At 44.3% G+C, this 16,992-nt stretch overlaps 1 long non-coding RNA gene across 1 annotated transcript in view; it reads right to left on the reverse strand.

The window, feature by feature from the left end:
- Positions 1–14,492: 14,492 nt before the first annotated feature.
- LOC109277230 (uncharacterized) overlaps positions 14,493–16,992 on the reverse strand; it is a 29,342-nt gene continuing 26,842 nt past the window's right edge. The window contains exon 3 of the long non-coding RNA XR_008421567.1: positions 14,493–14,780. This is a non-coding gene — a long non-coding RNA (uncharacterized LOC109277230). The remainder of the gene's footprint in view (positions 14,781–16,992) is intronic.

The following is a 16,992-nucleotide window of genomic DNA, read 5'->3' on the forward strand; positions in this document are numbered from 1 at the left end:
AGAACCTTGGCTATAGAACCACCTGTAAATGTTCTTTCAGGGCAATTGTGACTTCTATTCATTAACACAAAGAACATCTAGTATGTCCCACCAGGTGCTTGGCCACAAACTAACACCAAATCCATGCCCTCAAGGTGAGCTCATTACAGTGGGAAAAATGAATGGAGAAACACCTGGGGCATTAAGTTCTAAAGATGGTCAGTTAAATCCATAGGAGTGTCGGGTGGTGATGTTGTGCAAGCTTCCTGGAACGAGGGACTCTAGGCGGTCTTAAAGAGGTCTGTTTAATTGGGTAAAGTGGAGTGAACTCTCGACACGGGGAACAACCTGAGCAAAAGCCTAGAATTCTCTATCAACTACAGTAATTACTAAGGAAGACAGGTACACGTAGGCACAAAAGCCTACTGTTAGCCTACAATGGTTCTGCCAACCTCCTAGATGAGAGGTTAACTCAGAGGTTATCGGAAAGTTCATAAACTTCACTGCATCGATAAGCACATAGAATATTTGTTTACCTCATTAACGCAAAGAAATGCATAAATTTATCTGTGCTTCAAACTTCATCATTAGGGGATAAATCTTAGATGGCATTTTGATAAAATAATTGTTAGGAATTAAACATGATGAGGACAAGAAGCTAGTAATTTATCTTCTTTGGAGAATGTCTGGTGGTTCATGCCTCTGAGTTTAGGGCAAACCCAAGTGGCCAGTCACGAAGACTTCACCTATAGCAGCCTAAGAGAACAACTTGTTTACCAAATTCAGAGGCGATGATGGAGTCAAATGGGCAAAACCAGATGTCTGGGGTGGCAGGAGGAATTTTCATTTATTTTTTTAACTTCCATCCAAGTTAGTTAGCGTATAGTGCAATGATGATTTCAGGAGAATCCAGTGGTTCATCCCCTACATAGAACACCCAGTGCTCATTCCAACAAGTATCCTCCTCAATGCCCCTTAGCCATTTAGCCCACCCCCCCTCCCACAAGCCCTCCAGTAACCCTGTTTGTTCTCTGTATTTAAGAGTCTCTTACACTTTGTCCCCCTCCCTGTTTTCATATTATTTTTGCTTCTCTTCCCTTATGTTCATCTGTTCTGTGTCTCAAAGTCCTCACATGAGTGAAGTCATAGGATATTTCTCTTTCTCTAACTTCGCTTAGCACAATACCCTCCAGTTCCATCCACGTAGTTGCAAATGGCAAGATCTCATTCTTTTTGATGGCTGGGTAATATTCCATTGTATATATACACCACATCTTCTTTATCCATTCGTCAGTTGATGGACATTTGGGCTCTTTACATACTTTGGCTGCTGTCAATAGTCGTGCTATAAACACTGGGGTGAGCATGTGCCTTTGAAACAGCACACCTGTATCCTATAGATTAATACCTAGTAGTGCAATTGCTGGGTCATAGGGGAGTTCTATTTTTAATTTTTTAAGAAACCTCCACTGTTGCCCAGAGTGGCTGTACCAGTTTGCATCCCGGCTTTGCAAGAGGTTCCTTTTTCTCCACATTCTCACCAACAACCGTTGTTGCCCGAGTTGCTAATTTTGGCCACCCTGACCAGGGTGAGGTTGGTTGCCAGTGTGTGGTTTTGATTTGTAGATCTCTGATGAGTGATGTTGAGCATCTTTTCACAGGTGTCTGTTTGCCATCTGGAGGTCGTCTTTGGAAAAATGTCTATTCATGTTGGCCCATTTATTCACTGGATTGTTTCCTGGATTTATTTTATAGATTTGGGCTACTAACCCTTTATCCAATATGTCATTTGCAAATATTTCCCATTCTATCGATTACCTTTTAGTTTGGTCGATTGTTTCCTCTGCTGTGCAGAAGCTATTCATCTTGATGAAGTCCCAAGAGTTCGTTTTTTGCTTTTATTTCCCTTGCCTCCAGAGACCTATAAAGAAGTTGCTGCCTGTTTTCTCCTGTAGGATTTTGATGGTTTCCTGTCTCACATTTATGTCTTTCATCCGTTTTGAATTTATTTTTATGCATGGTTCTTTTGTACTCTGTCTACTTAGTATTTGTTGAATTTTTCACAAGGAGACAAACATACCTAGTCTTTTTAATTGGAAGCCCCATATTAATCTTGGTTACTATTCAAAGCGGGGATAGTTGTCCAACGAAGAAAATCAACTCACTAGGTCTGGGCTTTTTTTTTTAACCACTAGGTGGTGCTGCCACATCTAAGGATGAAACCCGGAGCCTCAGCTTCTGAGGATTCTTAAAGAACCCGTATTCTTAAAGGATCCGTATCCTTAAAGACTACTTTCATTTGGACAAAAAAAAAACAAAAACAAAAAAAAAACAACTATCCTCTTAGATAAGGCTATAGTGGTTTTTGTTTTTGTTTTTTAAGAACTTCTTTGTTAAAAATATCCTTCAGGGGCACCTGGGTAGCTCAGTTGGTCGAGCATTCAACTCTTGGTTTGATTCAGGTCGTGAGTCCAGGGTCGTGGGATGGAGCCCTGCGATAGGCTTCGGGTGGAGTGTAGAGCCTACTTAAGATTCTCTCCCTCTCCCCCACTCATGCTCTAAAATGTGTGCCTGTATATAGATATACATATATGCATACCACATGCACCCTCCATATTACAAGGAGAACACTTTTCAATCATAGTCCTTGAAGCCTGAAAGTTAAGTGAATATTTTCACTACCTGCTAGAGGCAAAATCCTCACGTTCTTAACTTGCCCAAGCCTCAGTTCTCTCGTGTAGGAAATGGGAAAATAACTCTATTTGAGGAGGTGGAAGAGGGTCAGAAGTGTATCCTCAATCCCAAGAAGGCACTTTAATACCCCAAAAATGAAGCAAGCCACTCCGTACCCGTTGACAGAGTTATTCACAGCAACTGACGGATGGGATCCAGCTTTGCTCTGCCCCCCAGTTGGCTCTCCAGCGTCCCTCCCCCCAGCCGAGTCTCCAGCTCGCCTGGCCCTCGGCCCACGGCTGTTAGGGAGGGAGGGGCACGCTGCTGTAGCCACGGGCCAGTTATCTCCAGTCGTGCCATCTGTGCAGCAGAGGATCTCCATTAGTTATCTCAAGTGGCGCCGTGTGTGTGCGCCAGAGGGGAGAACACGATGGGGAGCCGAAGCTGGAGTCACGGTTGGCAGCGCGCCTACCCTCCACCCCCAACATCTTTAGGACCCTATCATCTCTGCACGCCGATCTGTCAGGACCCTAGAGGCAGGTATCGGGAGGGGAGCGGCATCCCTACCCCACAGCAGCAATGTCAAGAGCAACGGGAGATTCCCCCGTGACCTGGTAAAATGGGTTCTTTCCCCAGACTTAACAGTGGGAGCAATTGTGAACTTCTGTGTCAGTGGTGGCCCCATGACAGGAAGACGTTTTCCGACGCGACAGAAACTAACACCAGCAATGTGAGGCCGCGGGCCATCAGGCACCTGTCTCACAGGCAACAGCAATGACAAAGCTTATCGGGACACCACAGTGGCCGTTTGGGCCGCATGAGCCAACACCACCCCTGGCTTTTCATCAATCCTCAGTCTTGAGGTACAGATCTAGCCGCTTCCTGCCGAAAAGGAGCACAGAGCAGGACGTGAGCAATGAAACAGTCTTGCGTCCAACTGCAGACATTCCTTAGTACTAAGTCGAGCCCCATCCTTTGCAGAGCCATTATTTTGGAACGCTCGTGGATAGTCTCAGCACCTGTTCCCCATGTCATGACAAGGTAAATTAGGTCAGTTCAGTTAAAAAGTGGTCTCAGGTCAGGAGGTGGTCCTGCAGATGGCCTTTCACCGTTAGGCCTACAGTGTGCAAGCGATCAGGTAGAAATTTCGCCGGATACGCAAGGAAACCAGAATTCAGGATTCAGCCTGGTTTTAGAGGCAAACCATAAACATTCGAAGACGATCAGTCAGAACTAGAATCTGACATGTACAGAGGTATGTTACTGAAACAGTTCTGTTTTTCTCCTCTAAAGTCACCCCTATTTCTAGAAAAGGTAGTGAAATTAAGACCAAGTTGTTTGTAACGACAAGTCCGGTTTTAACAACCTTGGCCTATTTACATAAGGGCAGCAAGAATACTGACTGACCTTTTGGGTGCTTTTAAATCTGCTTTACTCGAACTTTTAATAAGGAATTTCAGAGTGAGCGTTTAACAGCCTTTCAAGGCTGAGCGCCAAGGCAAATACTCTCCATCAGACTTGCCTGCTCTAGCTATAGATTTGGACTGCTTCCTCTCTTTTCAAGATCCCCCAAGTCTCCTGAGGTTCCAGAGCCTGCCAGAAAGTGACCCTCACTTATTCACCTGGTAAGGCTCCCAGGAACACTGTGAGCAAGGTACCAGGCCCATTTTTTTTCCAAGGGGCTTCTTAGGCTCCATAAAGTCAACCTTAGTCCCTTCGAGCTGTCTGGTCATACCCGAGTCTAGGCAGGTTGCTCTCAAATATAACATTCCAGTCAAAGCCTTACTAATATAACCAATGGTTCCAATGGTGTCATGTAAAAAGGAGAACAGATTCTTATTGAACTTGTGCAAATAATTACAATTTCCCATTTTGTCATTGCCACAGGCCTGGCCAAACCCTCTGGATATGAACTTACATTCAAAACTCACATCTGGCATTAATACCTGCAAGCTCTATACTCGTTTTACTACCATTTTTGCCTTTAAGAAAGCCTCTTGTTGTTCACCCCACCCCCATTGGCTTTTCTTCTTAACCAAGGCATATAAAGGTTTTAAGAGGTGTTCTAGATGGGGAATAAAAGGTCTCCAGTAACCCAATAAACCAACAAAGCCGGTAATTCCTTTACCATTTTAGGGATTGGGAAGGTTTGCATTTTATCAGGAACCCCCTCCAGCATCCCTTTGTTCGTCCCCAGGCTGACGCCCAGGAGCTTTACTGATTGACCCAACCCATGGATCTTGTAGGTATTTATCAGTCATCCTCATGGCTTTAAGTATGCCCGTAATAATGACGTGGCCGCTTGAGACAGGGCGGATAAATCACCACAAGTTATGCAACTTGAACTCACCTGCTGTTGCAGTTAGATCCAGATCCTGTGGAACATCTACACCCAAAATATACTCAAAAGGGGAAATAACGCACTAGCAAACAGGGAAGAAGCCTACCAATCAGTAGGCAAACACTACTTTGTCCCCCGTAACCATCAACAGCTTTTATTTCTCCCCCAAATTTTGAGGAGTATGCATTCAGCTCCATTGTCTATCAGAGTAGTACAGGCTGTGGAACCAATAAGTGGTTAATTCCACATGGAGACTCTAGTTGCCTCCGACTGCATGCCCCAGAAGGCAACGCCGGCCCAACCCTTGGTCTCTAGGGTTAGGGGTATCCAGCCCCAAAGTTCTTCAGTGGAGGGGCTCTTGGTAGCACAGTTGGCTTCTTAAGCCTTCCTCCAAGGGAGCACACTGCTTTCCCTGAGGCAATGCCTTCCATAGACTTAGCGAGACAATCAGGCTTTTTGTATTTTCTCTTGAGTGGTCCTGGATATTAGAACTTGACACGGTTGTTTACAAGAGACCTTGGTGGGCCCCTTTTCCACCATTTTATCGTCAGCAGGATCCTTGGTTCGTCCCTGTTTTTCAACCCGTCTCTTTCCCCCATGACAATTCCTTTGGTCTTACTTACATCAGCCATCGTAGTGGCTACTGTAGCAATGGCCCAATTAACCACAGGGGCAAGGATAGATACTCCAATCCCATACCATGTCTCCAGGGCTGACTGCGAGATACGACCTTTCATACCAGAGGGAAATAATTGTGTCTGGGCCTCTACAACACTGGGTAGAGGGATGATGTTTCATTCCCACATACGGTTTCTTGTAGTTCTTCCAGAGAGGTCCAGCCCGGCAGAGGGCGGGGGAGGGGGGGGAACATCTCCCTTCGTCAGGCCAGGTGATCTTAATGCTGGCATTCATCCACTCAATCAAATTAGTTAAGTGCTTACAGATGCTTTACCATGCCTATAATACACACTCTTTTCTGAAAGTCAAGTTGAACAGTGACTGCGACCATTTTTGACATCTGGGACCCACTTAACACCGTCTCCCCCAGGATCCCATAGTCGGGATACTCAAGGTGCCGGCCCTTCTCGACCTGTTTGCTTCAAGCGGCTCAGTAGCTCCCCCAATTGCATGGACCACAGGAGCTCCCCCGGGGCCTGGAAAAGGGGCTCTCCCCTGGCGGGGACCACAGGCTCTTCCCCAGCTCGGCCCCCTTACCCATGCTCCTTTGGTCTGCGGCACCCTGCTGGCTAAGCCAAGAGTTAGAAGGTGGAGGAAGGTGAGCAAACGTATCCTCCAGACTGAGAAAGCACTTTGAGACCCAAACAGGAAGCAATCCACTCTGATGCATCTACAGTTATTCAGGGTCACTTACCGGCAGGGAGAGCCCCCGGTGGAAGATGCAAACGGAAGGCAGCCATGTCTCCCCAGCTAAGCTCCCCCTGCCGGGGCCCGGCCCACGCTCTTATGGAGCCAGGGGCTTGGCGGGGAGGTCACGTGGGAGTTACCTAAAGCATTGCACCTGGCTTCTTCTCTGCGAAAACCCCGGATGGCACGTGACACCGGAGCAGGGCAGGGCCTGGATGGGCGGCCACTGGCTTCTGGCGCAGCCTTGGGCAGCAGCCTCCCCAGCCGGGGAGGAGACAAGGCTGAGGACAAGGAGTGGATCCCCTTCACCAGGCTGGGCCACCGGGTCCGGAACACGATCGGGTCCCCGGATGAGAGATCTCTCTCTTCTCCCGGCCCAACAGGGAATCTGAAATCGTTGAGTTTTCCTGGGGGCCTCCCTCAAGGATGAGGTTTTGAAGATTATGTCCGCGTAAAAGCAGACCCGCGCCGTCCAGGGGACCAGGTTCAAGGCAACTGTTGCCGTCAGAGCTTACAACGGACACGTGGGTCTGGGTGTTAAGGGCTCTGGGGAGGTAGCCGCTGCCATCCTTGGGGCCATTTCCCTGGCCAAGCCCTCCGTCGTCCTTGTGCGGGTGAGGCTGCTGGGCGAACAAGGTCGTCAAGCCCCACACTCCGTGCAAGGTGACCGGCTGCTGTGGCTCTGTGCTGGTGCGCCTCTTCCCTGTCCCCAGAGGCACTGACACCATGCGAGTCCTGAGCGCATGATGCTACTGGTGATGGGCTGGCACTGATGGCTGCCACAGTTCAGCTGTATTGGCACGGCGGGCACCTATCCCAAAGCCACGTTTGATGCCATTTTCAAGAATTAAAGCCTATTAAGAAAACAGGAGAGAAAGAAAAGCTACATGTGCTCTCGAGGATCTCGGCTAGTTAGCTCAAGTGGCACCATGCGTGGGCCAGAGGGGAGACCAAGCAGGGGGGCCAAAGCTGGAGTCACGTTGTCAGCGTCTCCACACTATATCTCAAGTTTTGTAGGAGTGAAATATCTATTACATGTCTCACAGGGGCATGTAGTGTCACACACACACACACACAAATGCGAAGAATAGCAGCACAGAATAAATATTGGGCTTTTAAGATGGTCGCTTCAAAGGTCAATATAATTTCTGGCATTATTAGTTTGAAAGGTGAATTATTTGGGGGCGCCTCGGTGGCTCAGTCAGTTGAGCATCCAACTCTTGATTTCAGCTCAGGTCATGATCCCAGGCTCATGGGGGTGAGCCCCACATCAGGCTCGATGCTGAGCATGGACCCGTTAGGATTCTCTCTCTCCCTCTTTCTCTCTCTCCCTCTGCTCCTCTCCCCTGCTTGTGCACGCACCTGCTCGTGCACTCTCTCTCTCTAAAATAAATAAAAGGGAATTTTTTTTTCTCATCCACGTCTCACTTGAATAGTAAAGTTCTTTCTTTCTTCATTTCTTTTTTTTTTTTTACCAAGTGACACAATGATTATGCTTTTTAAAAATCTGAAAATGGTTATATGTAAAAGTTACGTGCATACCGTGAAGTGTTCTATAATCAGGGACCCCCCCCCCCCGTCGAAATGGGCAGAGATCTTGTACACTCAGCAGGTCACATCACAGACATTTCTGGGGGTGTCTGATCAGCTCGTAGATTTCCCCTTCTGTGGGAATTGTCTATGATCCTCAGAAACGACTTGTTTTTATTTTTCATTTTTTTAATGTTTATTTATTTTGAGAGAGAGAGCAGGGAAGGGGCAGAGAGAGAGAGGAGACCGAGAATCTGAAGTAGGCTCTGTGCTGTCAGCCCAGAGCCTGATGCAGGACTCGAACCCACAAACCGTGAGATCACGACCTGAGCCAAAACCAAGAGTCAGGCACTTAACCGACTGAGCCACCCAGGAGCCCTAGAAACTACTTGTTTTTATTATGAGACAACTTCCCAAGTCCTGGTTATTCAGTTCAGCTCCGTTAGAAACCACACCACCCTTACAAAAATTCCTTAACCTGCTTTTCTTAGTTTCATTTAGATTCTGTTGCTCATAACCACATGAACTTCAATGCAGCAAGGTGAGACAACAAATTATTTTAACAGCCCCAGAATGGCTCTTAGGGATAGAACTATTTTTGCCTGTGAAAATACCTTGAAAAGTAGCTTAGGATTTATGGTAAAATTTCTAAGACACAGCTTGGCCGGAAACTGCTGAGCTGCTAAAGAAGGATCGAGCAGGAATTTGACGTTGGAGGAGAGTAGAGCATTGTGTGTTTGTGGCAGCGGAGGACAAAGGAAAGGAGAGTACTTGCCGTACAGATTCCCACGAGCTAAACGACTCAGCAAAAACGGAAGGTGATCCAGAGGTGACCAAGAACCAGGGTCCTCTGCCCAAACCCCAAGAGAGTTGGAGGGACTCAGAAAAATCACAGCACGTGGAGTGGCTTTATGCCAATTTTACTTTGCTTTCAAAGGTTAGGCTACCTCTGACATTGAAACGGCACCTACTAGGACAAATGTTCATTCACAGATTTGCTGGTTTAAAACCATCAGTTGCTATTTTGTGGTCGCGCCCTGATACCATCTTAAATTGTTTTCCTGAAATGTGCTAGTTCACTTTAACCCTTAGCAAGGATCTCGGTTATCCAATCTAATTGGCCAAACCAAATACATCCATTCAGCACGTGTTTACGAAGCATCTTCTGGGCACTGAATTTACGAGTTGAATGTCAGCTAGTTTCATGCATCTTAAAATCGAGCTGGAAGGTGAGAATATTTATTGCAACAATAAACAAGTAATTTAAAGTTGTGACCAGCGCTGTAAAAGAATCAGGTAGGATATGGAGAAGGACAAGAATCAAATAGAATATGCAGGTTCCCTGCATCAGAGGAGAGAGTGGTCTGGTAAGGACTTGGGAGAGAAAGCCCTTCCCAAAAATCTTTCCGGTGAGTCGTTCTATCACCCCTTCAGCCATCGCGATAGACAGATTTCCTATCTTGAAATTACCTCCTCCCTCTCGTTCCCATAACACAGGGCCGGGCTTGGAGAGCTGACTTCACACAAAATATGATATTTCTCCTTTGTTGTAACACGCGTAACAAAGTTGCCACCACTAAACTGCATGCACTTGTCCCACCGAGGCTGCAAGATGACGTGTGCTACCCGACATCCTGATTCCTCTTTGCTTTCCAGAAGCTGCATGTGAAGATTAGCCTTATTGCGTTGTGGTCACACCTCACAGTCCACGGAAACGCTAAACACGAGCGTAATGACAGTGAGGCAGGGCAGCCACCGTGGGATCCTTCGTTCCCCATGGAAAAGGGAGAAATTACTAGGAGACAAAACCAAAGTGCTACAAAGCAGAAGTTAAAGGGATCCTCTGGGTATGACCAGAACTCATCGATGGGAAGGATGTTATTTGCCTTGTAATTTGCCCGTTGCCTCACAACAGTGAGCTTGCAGAACGGTAATGATAACGAAAATTCTCAAACTGCTGAAGGGAAACCTTACTCTTCATGTGGGAATGTTATCACCGCGTCCTCAGCGCTTTACTGGAATTTCTATTGCCTGATAAGGGTTGTGGCAAAAGGCTTTTTAGATGATAATCAAGAAATCTGGGTCTTCTCCAAAATATGTGATCTTGGGCAAATCTTCACTTTTGGGGGAGCCTCATTTTCCCCACCTCTACAATCAGGGAGTCTGAATAAATGTTTTCTGGCACCTCCTCCAGTTCTAAATTCAATGATACTATGAGAAAAACACAGCCATGTAGTAAATAACTGGGGAAGATTGGAGTGAGCAGAGCTCGATGTGAGTTTTACCACTTAGTAGTTGTTAGACTCTCAAAAAAATTCTTAACGTTTTTAATCTTAACCTTTTAATCTAGATCTCGTTTCTAAAACAGAATCATAAAAGTAATACAAAACTGAGTTCCCTGCGGTTGAGGTCAAATGAAACGGCAGGTGGAAAACTTCTTAAACGCCCAAGTTCAGCATATACGTGAGTCTTATTACTAGAATTATAACAATGAAAATAAAAATAGTACCAACATTTGCTGACCATCTTAAAGCCTGTGAACAGGTGGTCTCTTAATCTTCACAACCACCTTATGGGATAGTACGATTGCGATCACTATTTCCTGGAGGAGGAAACTGAGGCAGGGGACATGAAATGACATACAACCGACAAAGCGGCCACATAACTGGGCAGTGGTAGAAGGCGGTCGTGTTCCAGGCCACAACTGGGCTTCTTGATCAGTTCTCCTCCGACAGATTTGATGTGAAGGGACATCATAGGTCTAATGTGGCCATGAAGGATGGTTAGTTCTACTCCGAAAGCTTCTTCAGTCATATCCTAAATCAAAAACCTATGTATTTTGTTTTATCCCAAATTATTCAGATATTCACAAATTATTCACGTATTTGCAAATTCTCTAATTATCCCAAGTTATTCATGGATTCACAATCTTGCAGCAAAATATATTGGTTTTAAATTTTTTTCATAAGGGGCACCTGGGTGGCCCAGTCAGTTAAGCATCCGACTCTTGGTTTCAGCTCAGGTTACGATCTCACGGTTCGTGAGTTCAAGCCCCTCATCAGGCTCTGTGCTTGGCAGCGTGGAGCCTGCTTGGGATTCTCTCTCTCCCTCCCTCCTCTCTCTCTCCCTGCTGTCTCTGTCTCTCTCGAAATACATAAACTTGGAAAACATTTTAAAAATAAAAATGCTCCTAAAAGTTATACATCAAAAGAAATCAGGATGGCTGGCCAGCAAACAGAATTCCCATTTGTAGAGAAATTCTGGAAAGGAAATGTAGCAAGTTTAAGCATACATTTCGAAAATCTCAGAAAACCAAAAGTAAACACACAAACACGAAACAGCAAAACGGTGCCCGTGGTTACATTTTTTATACAACCTCAGTCCCTGTGAAGCCATCCCATTTCCCCACCCCCAGCCCCAGCAAGCACTTAGGAAAAATGTCTGTGTCTCAATCCAACTCAGGCTTCCTGCACAAAGGCTGTGCTAATGACAGGCATGTTTCTGTGGCAGAATTTCAAAAGCAGCAGGCAGCAATTTAATTAGCTCTAAGTCAATAAATCTCCATGAACTCTAGCAAGTCGGAAGACCATAAGCCTCACTAGCAATTATCAGCAAGAGATTATTCATGTAGAACCATGATGCGTAACATTTGGCAATACCCAACATGAAATATTTATAATTTTCTGAGAATGACTAACAATGAAGAGTGGCATTAAAATGCATCAGAATTAATTCTACCAGACACCTTGATTCCGAAAAAATCACCCAAAAGGATATAAGACACGGGAAAACCCCAAAAGATAAACGGTCAGAGGATAGACGGGCTCTGAAAAGTTCTTCTCAAAAAAAAAAAAAAAAAAAAAGTGACTGCGGGAATATTTTGTGTAGGAAAATGTAATCCTGGTGGGAGTGGGTTATACTGTGTTACTCATATAAGTATTGTATGTAGCTACTCATCATACAATTCCCTCCCTTCAATAATTCCTTAACTTTAAGCAGCCCTTGGAATCTGCCCCAAATCTCATTCACAGATGCTAAACACTGCTTTGGATTAAGAGGTGATTGCCGGCTTCACTGGAAGTATTCTTTTTTTTTTTTTTTTAATAATTTTTAATGTTTATTTTTGAGAGAGAAAGTGAGAGAGAGAGTGCGAGTGGGGAAGGGAAAGAGAGAGACAGAATCTGAAACAGGCTCCAGGCTCCGAGCTGTCAGCACAGACCCTGACGTGGGGCTCGAACTCACAAACCGCAAGATCATGACCGCGAGTCAGACGATTAACAGACTGAGCCACCCAGGCGCCCCTGGAAGTATTCTGACTTGAGAATCTGTGAGAGTTTTCATCAAAGGATCTAAGGAGATAAGCCAGAGGAGGCTCGTGTACCAGGCACCCAGCTTCACCCCGGTCAAGGTAGACGGACCCCCCCGCCCCCCCACACACACTCACCTACCACGTGCACTGCAATTCACATCCATCACTCTGGTTCTGTAGGGCTGACCCCTTGACTACCTACAGAAAGTAGAATATGAGATTTCCCCCTACAAAGCCATAACAATAACTTCGGTTTTCAAGGGTGGTAGGCTAGTGGAATGTTATTTTTCCTGCGTTTTTATAGGATTGCTCTTACTCCCTGATCTTTTTAAGGTTTTCGTTGTCTAGTCCTGCTGACCTTGCTAATCAGCACGGGTTAGATTTGGCTGTGAGTGATGGAAAACTCAGAATAACATTTTCTGAAACAAAATAGAAGTAGGAGTCCAAGTAGGCGGTAAAGGGCCGGCGTGATGGTTCACAGTGACCCAGATTCCCTCCATCTTGTTGCTCTGTGGGTGCTGGCCTCACCTCACGGTCCAGGATGGTAAAAGCCACATTGCAGGTAGCAGGATGGAGGGAAGGATAAGGAAGAGAAAAGGGGTATTCACTCCCTTTAGACAAAGGGTCTCTGTGATGGTTCTAAGACATACCCACAAATCCCCAGACACTCCCATCAAGAACTGGCATAGAGGGGCCCTGGGTGGTTCAATCGGTTAAGCATCCAACTCTTGATTAGCTGAGGTCATGACCTCATGTTTTGTGAGTTTGAGCCCCTCATAGGACTCTGTGCTGACAGTGCAGGGCCTATTTGGGATTCTCTCTGTCTCTCCCTCTGTCTGTTCCTCCCCCGCCTGTGCTCTCTTCTCTCTCTCTCTCAAAATAAATAAACTTAAGAAAATATTTTTAAAAAAACCAACAGAAACTGGCAGAGATACAGCCCCTCTCCTTGAACCTGCCCAGGCCTTTAGAAAGTGGCAAAAGTGATGCCGTGTGATCTCCCAGGTAGGAAGAAACAGAAATGAGACTTTTGCCAGTATCTCTTGGGACATTCATCCTGGGAGCCTTCAGCTATCATGCACAACATCTGACTACCGTGAGGTCTCCGTGGGGAAGGAAGAGAAGGAGTGGATGGGAAGATAGTGACGGGGTGGGGGTGGGCTGGGGGAAGAGGGACAGAGGCTGGCAGGGCAGGAGTCGAAGCTGGGAAAGGCAGTTATCTATTATTCTGAGCTGTTAAAATTCCATCGCTGTGCCACAATGAGAGAACAAACATTAGGGGACAAAAAGCAGTCTCCACCACGAGCTATGTGCAGCAGCTTTTACAAATGTTTAAAATTTCTTGCAATTTAGCAACACACAAATTTGGATTCCAGAAGGTGTAGGATTATCAGGCTTTACAGATATCTATATAGATATTAAATGCTAACCACTCTTCCATTTACCTTTAGGGCAGAAATTACTCTTGAAATATTTCTTTTTTTGCCCAATTCTTTCCAGACCTTTTTTCTGATGAAAAAGAATTTTTAAAATAAAGGTAATATATAAACCACATAAAACCTTCAAATGGTAAAGAACAGTACAGAATGAAGAAATCTTTGTCCTCTGTACCAACACCCCCCCCCCAAAACCTCAGTGCTCTTTACTCAGAAAGAACTACTGTTGGCAGTGTCTTGTGAATTCTCCAGAAATTACATTCAATGACCAGACTGACTATCTATCATTTATCTATCTACCTATCTGTGTATCTATGTATCTATCTATCATCTATCTATCTATCATCTATCTTAACAATAGGAGAACAAGCCTGTACTAATGAAGTATACATACTCCTATAAACCTTCCAATTCTTTCACATAAAAACATATTTTGGAGATTTTTCCATGTGACATAAACCTTTTTATTGATACACAAACTGGCATGCATTTATAGAATTTCAGGGGCGCCTGGGTGGCTCAGTCAGTTAAGTGTCCCACTTCGACTCAGGTCATGATCTCATGGTCCATGATTTCGAGCCCCGCGTCCGGCTCTGTGCTGACAACTCAGAGCCTGGAGCCTGCTTTGGATTCTGTGCCTCCCCCTCCCCCTGTCCCTCCCCAGCTCACACTCTGTCTCTATCTCTGTCTCTGAAAAATAAACATTAAACCAAATTTTAAATTACAAAATTTCATAAATTTTGCCACAGGTGAACACTCATGAAGCTATCACCACCATCAAGCTAGGGAACATAATCATCACCTCCAAATGTTTTCTCATGCCTCCCCCCCAACCCCGCCCCGCCCCAGCCCTTCCCCTCACACCAGGCAATCGCTGATCTGCTTGCTGTCATTAGAGATTAATTTGCAGTCTCTACCATTTTAGGCAAATGAAATCTACACGTGAAGTGCTCTTCCTGTGTGTGTGTCCAACTTCTTTTACTCGGTGTGTTCATTCGGGGATCCAGCCATGTTGTTGCACGTAACAATAGTGTGTCTCAGGTCTCTACGGAGCACTGTTCTATTATATGGACATGCTGTCAGCTGCTTGTGCCTTCCTCTCGTGATGAACATCCGGCTTGTTTCCAGTTTTTGCTTGTTACCTAAAACACTGAAATGTACATATGTGTCCAAATCTTTGTCTGGACATATGCTTTCATTCCTCTTAAATAAATAACAAGAAATAGAATGGCTAGATCATATGGTAGGTGTATTTTCATCTTTTTAAGAAACTGTCAGCCGACTTTAGCTCAGGTCATGATCTTACAGTTTGCGAGTTCGAGCCCTGCATGGGACTCTGCACTGACAGCACAGAGACTGCTCGGGATTCTCTCTCTCCTGCCCTCGCTGCCCCTCCCCCACCTGTGCGCACGCTCTCTCTCTCTCTCTCTTAAAATAAAAACTTAAAAAAAAACTGTCAAAATGTATTTCCAAATTGAGTGTAACATTTACCTTCCCAATGGCAGTGAATGAGAGTTCCAGTCCTCTGTATCCTCATCAACTCCCAGACTTTTAAACATTGGACATTCTGATAAGGGTGTGCAGCTTTATTTTGCATTTTCCTAGTGACTGATTCTACGGGGTATCATTTCATGCATAAATCTGCCGCTCATATGTCTTCTTTGGTCCATTCAAATCTTTTGCCCAATTTTAAATTGGGCTATTTTTCTTATACTTGTGCTTTTGAGATTCGCCACATATGGTTTGGATGCTATGGTTCATCTTTTCATTATCTTAACTTCCTTAAGAGTAGAAATCATTTTTGATGATGTGCACTTTATCAATTTTTCATTTGCCTAATCCATGGTCACAAATATTTTCTCCTCTGTTACTTCTTCTAGGAGTTTTACAGTTACCATTTTATATTACATGATATTTAGATTTATCAATTTTGAATTAATTTATATATTTTATATATAGAGAGAGAAAGATACATATCAAGGTTAATTTTTCTTTCATATGGATATATGAAGCACCATTATCTAGCACCATTGGTTGTAAAGACTATTCTGTCTCCACTGAATTGCCCTTTCCATTTGAAAATTTGAAGAAAACAAATGACCATATGTGTGTGGATCTATTTCTATTCTTCTCCATTGATCAGTTCGTTTATTGTTATGGACTGTTCTGTATTGATTGCTCTAGCTTTACAATATGCCTTGAAGTCAAATAGTATAAGTCACCCAACTTTGTTCCTTTCCAAAGTTTTTTTTTAATTGTCTACATATTTTGTATTTCCTTATAAACTATATCATCAGCTTAGTAATTTCTACCAAAAAAAGTCCACTGGGACTGCATTGAATCTATGGAGCAATTTTAGGATAACTGACATTCTGAACTATTACTGTACATCCACCACTATCGCAATAGACAAGGCTATTGAGTCTCCTGACCCAGGAACATGGTATATATCTCCATTTGTCTAGATGTTTACTTTCTCTTAGCAATATCTTGACATTTTCAATGAACTGATCCTACACGTCTTCTCAAAGATAAATCCCAAAATATTTCATATTTTTGTTAGTATTATAAGTGGTCTTTAAAAATTTTTCGTAAATAAACAATTAAAAAAAATTGTAATCTCCAATTGTTTGTTGCTACTGTATGGGGATGTAACTGATTTCCTGTATATTGATCTTGTATCCTGCAAGTTTACTAAATGCACATATTAGTTCTAAACACATTTTCTGTGGATTTCCTAGGATTTTCAACACAGGCATGTCATTAGTGAATTGACAGATAATTTCACTTCTTCCTTTCAAATCGTAATACCTTTTGTATCTCTTTTGTCCTTATTGCACTGGCTAGAACCTCCTGTAGGGTACTGAATACATGTGGTTAAACATACATTCCTGTTTTGTCCTTTACCATTAAGAGGTTAGATGTAGGTTTCTCATACATACACTGTATCTAGTTGATGAAGTGCCCTTCTGAGTTTGTTGGAACACTTTATCGTGGATGGGTGGATGGGTGGATGGATTTCTAAATGTTTTTTTCTATCTGTTGAGATGATCATATATTTTCTCTTAGACTCTTGATATATTTACTTTCATTGGTCAATTTTAAAATGTTAAACCAAATTTGAGTTCTCGGGAAAAACTCAAGGTCTCTGGCCCCTTTAAATGGCCCCAGGATACAGGCATTGGCACGCTTATCTCCAGAAACTGAATTCCTACCTCCCCAGAGCCCCCTCACCCTCTCCTTTCCAACTCTGAACCTCAGCTCCTGGTTTTCTCCTGGTCTTCTTCACGGGCAATGTGCCTTAGACCTACTTTCCCAGCTTTTAGCTCAGCTTACCTTCCAGGACAACACCTTCCAGTATT

This window comes from Panthera pardus, unplaced genomic scaffold, assembly GCF_024362965.1.
Source record: "Panthera pardus isolate Hobbes unplaced genomic scaffold, ASM2436296v1 HiC_scaffold_13, whole genome shotgun sequence".
NCBI lineage: Eukaryota > Metazoa > Chordata > Mammalia > Carnivora > Felidae > Panthera > Panthera pardus.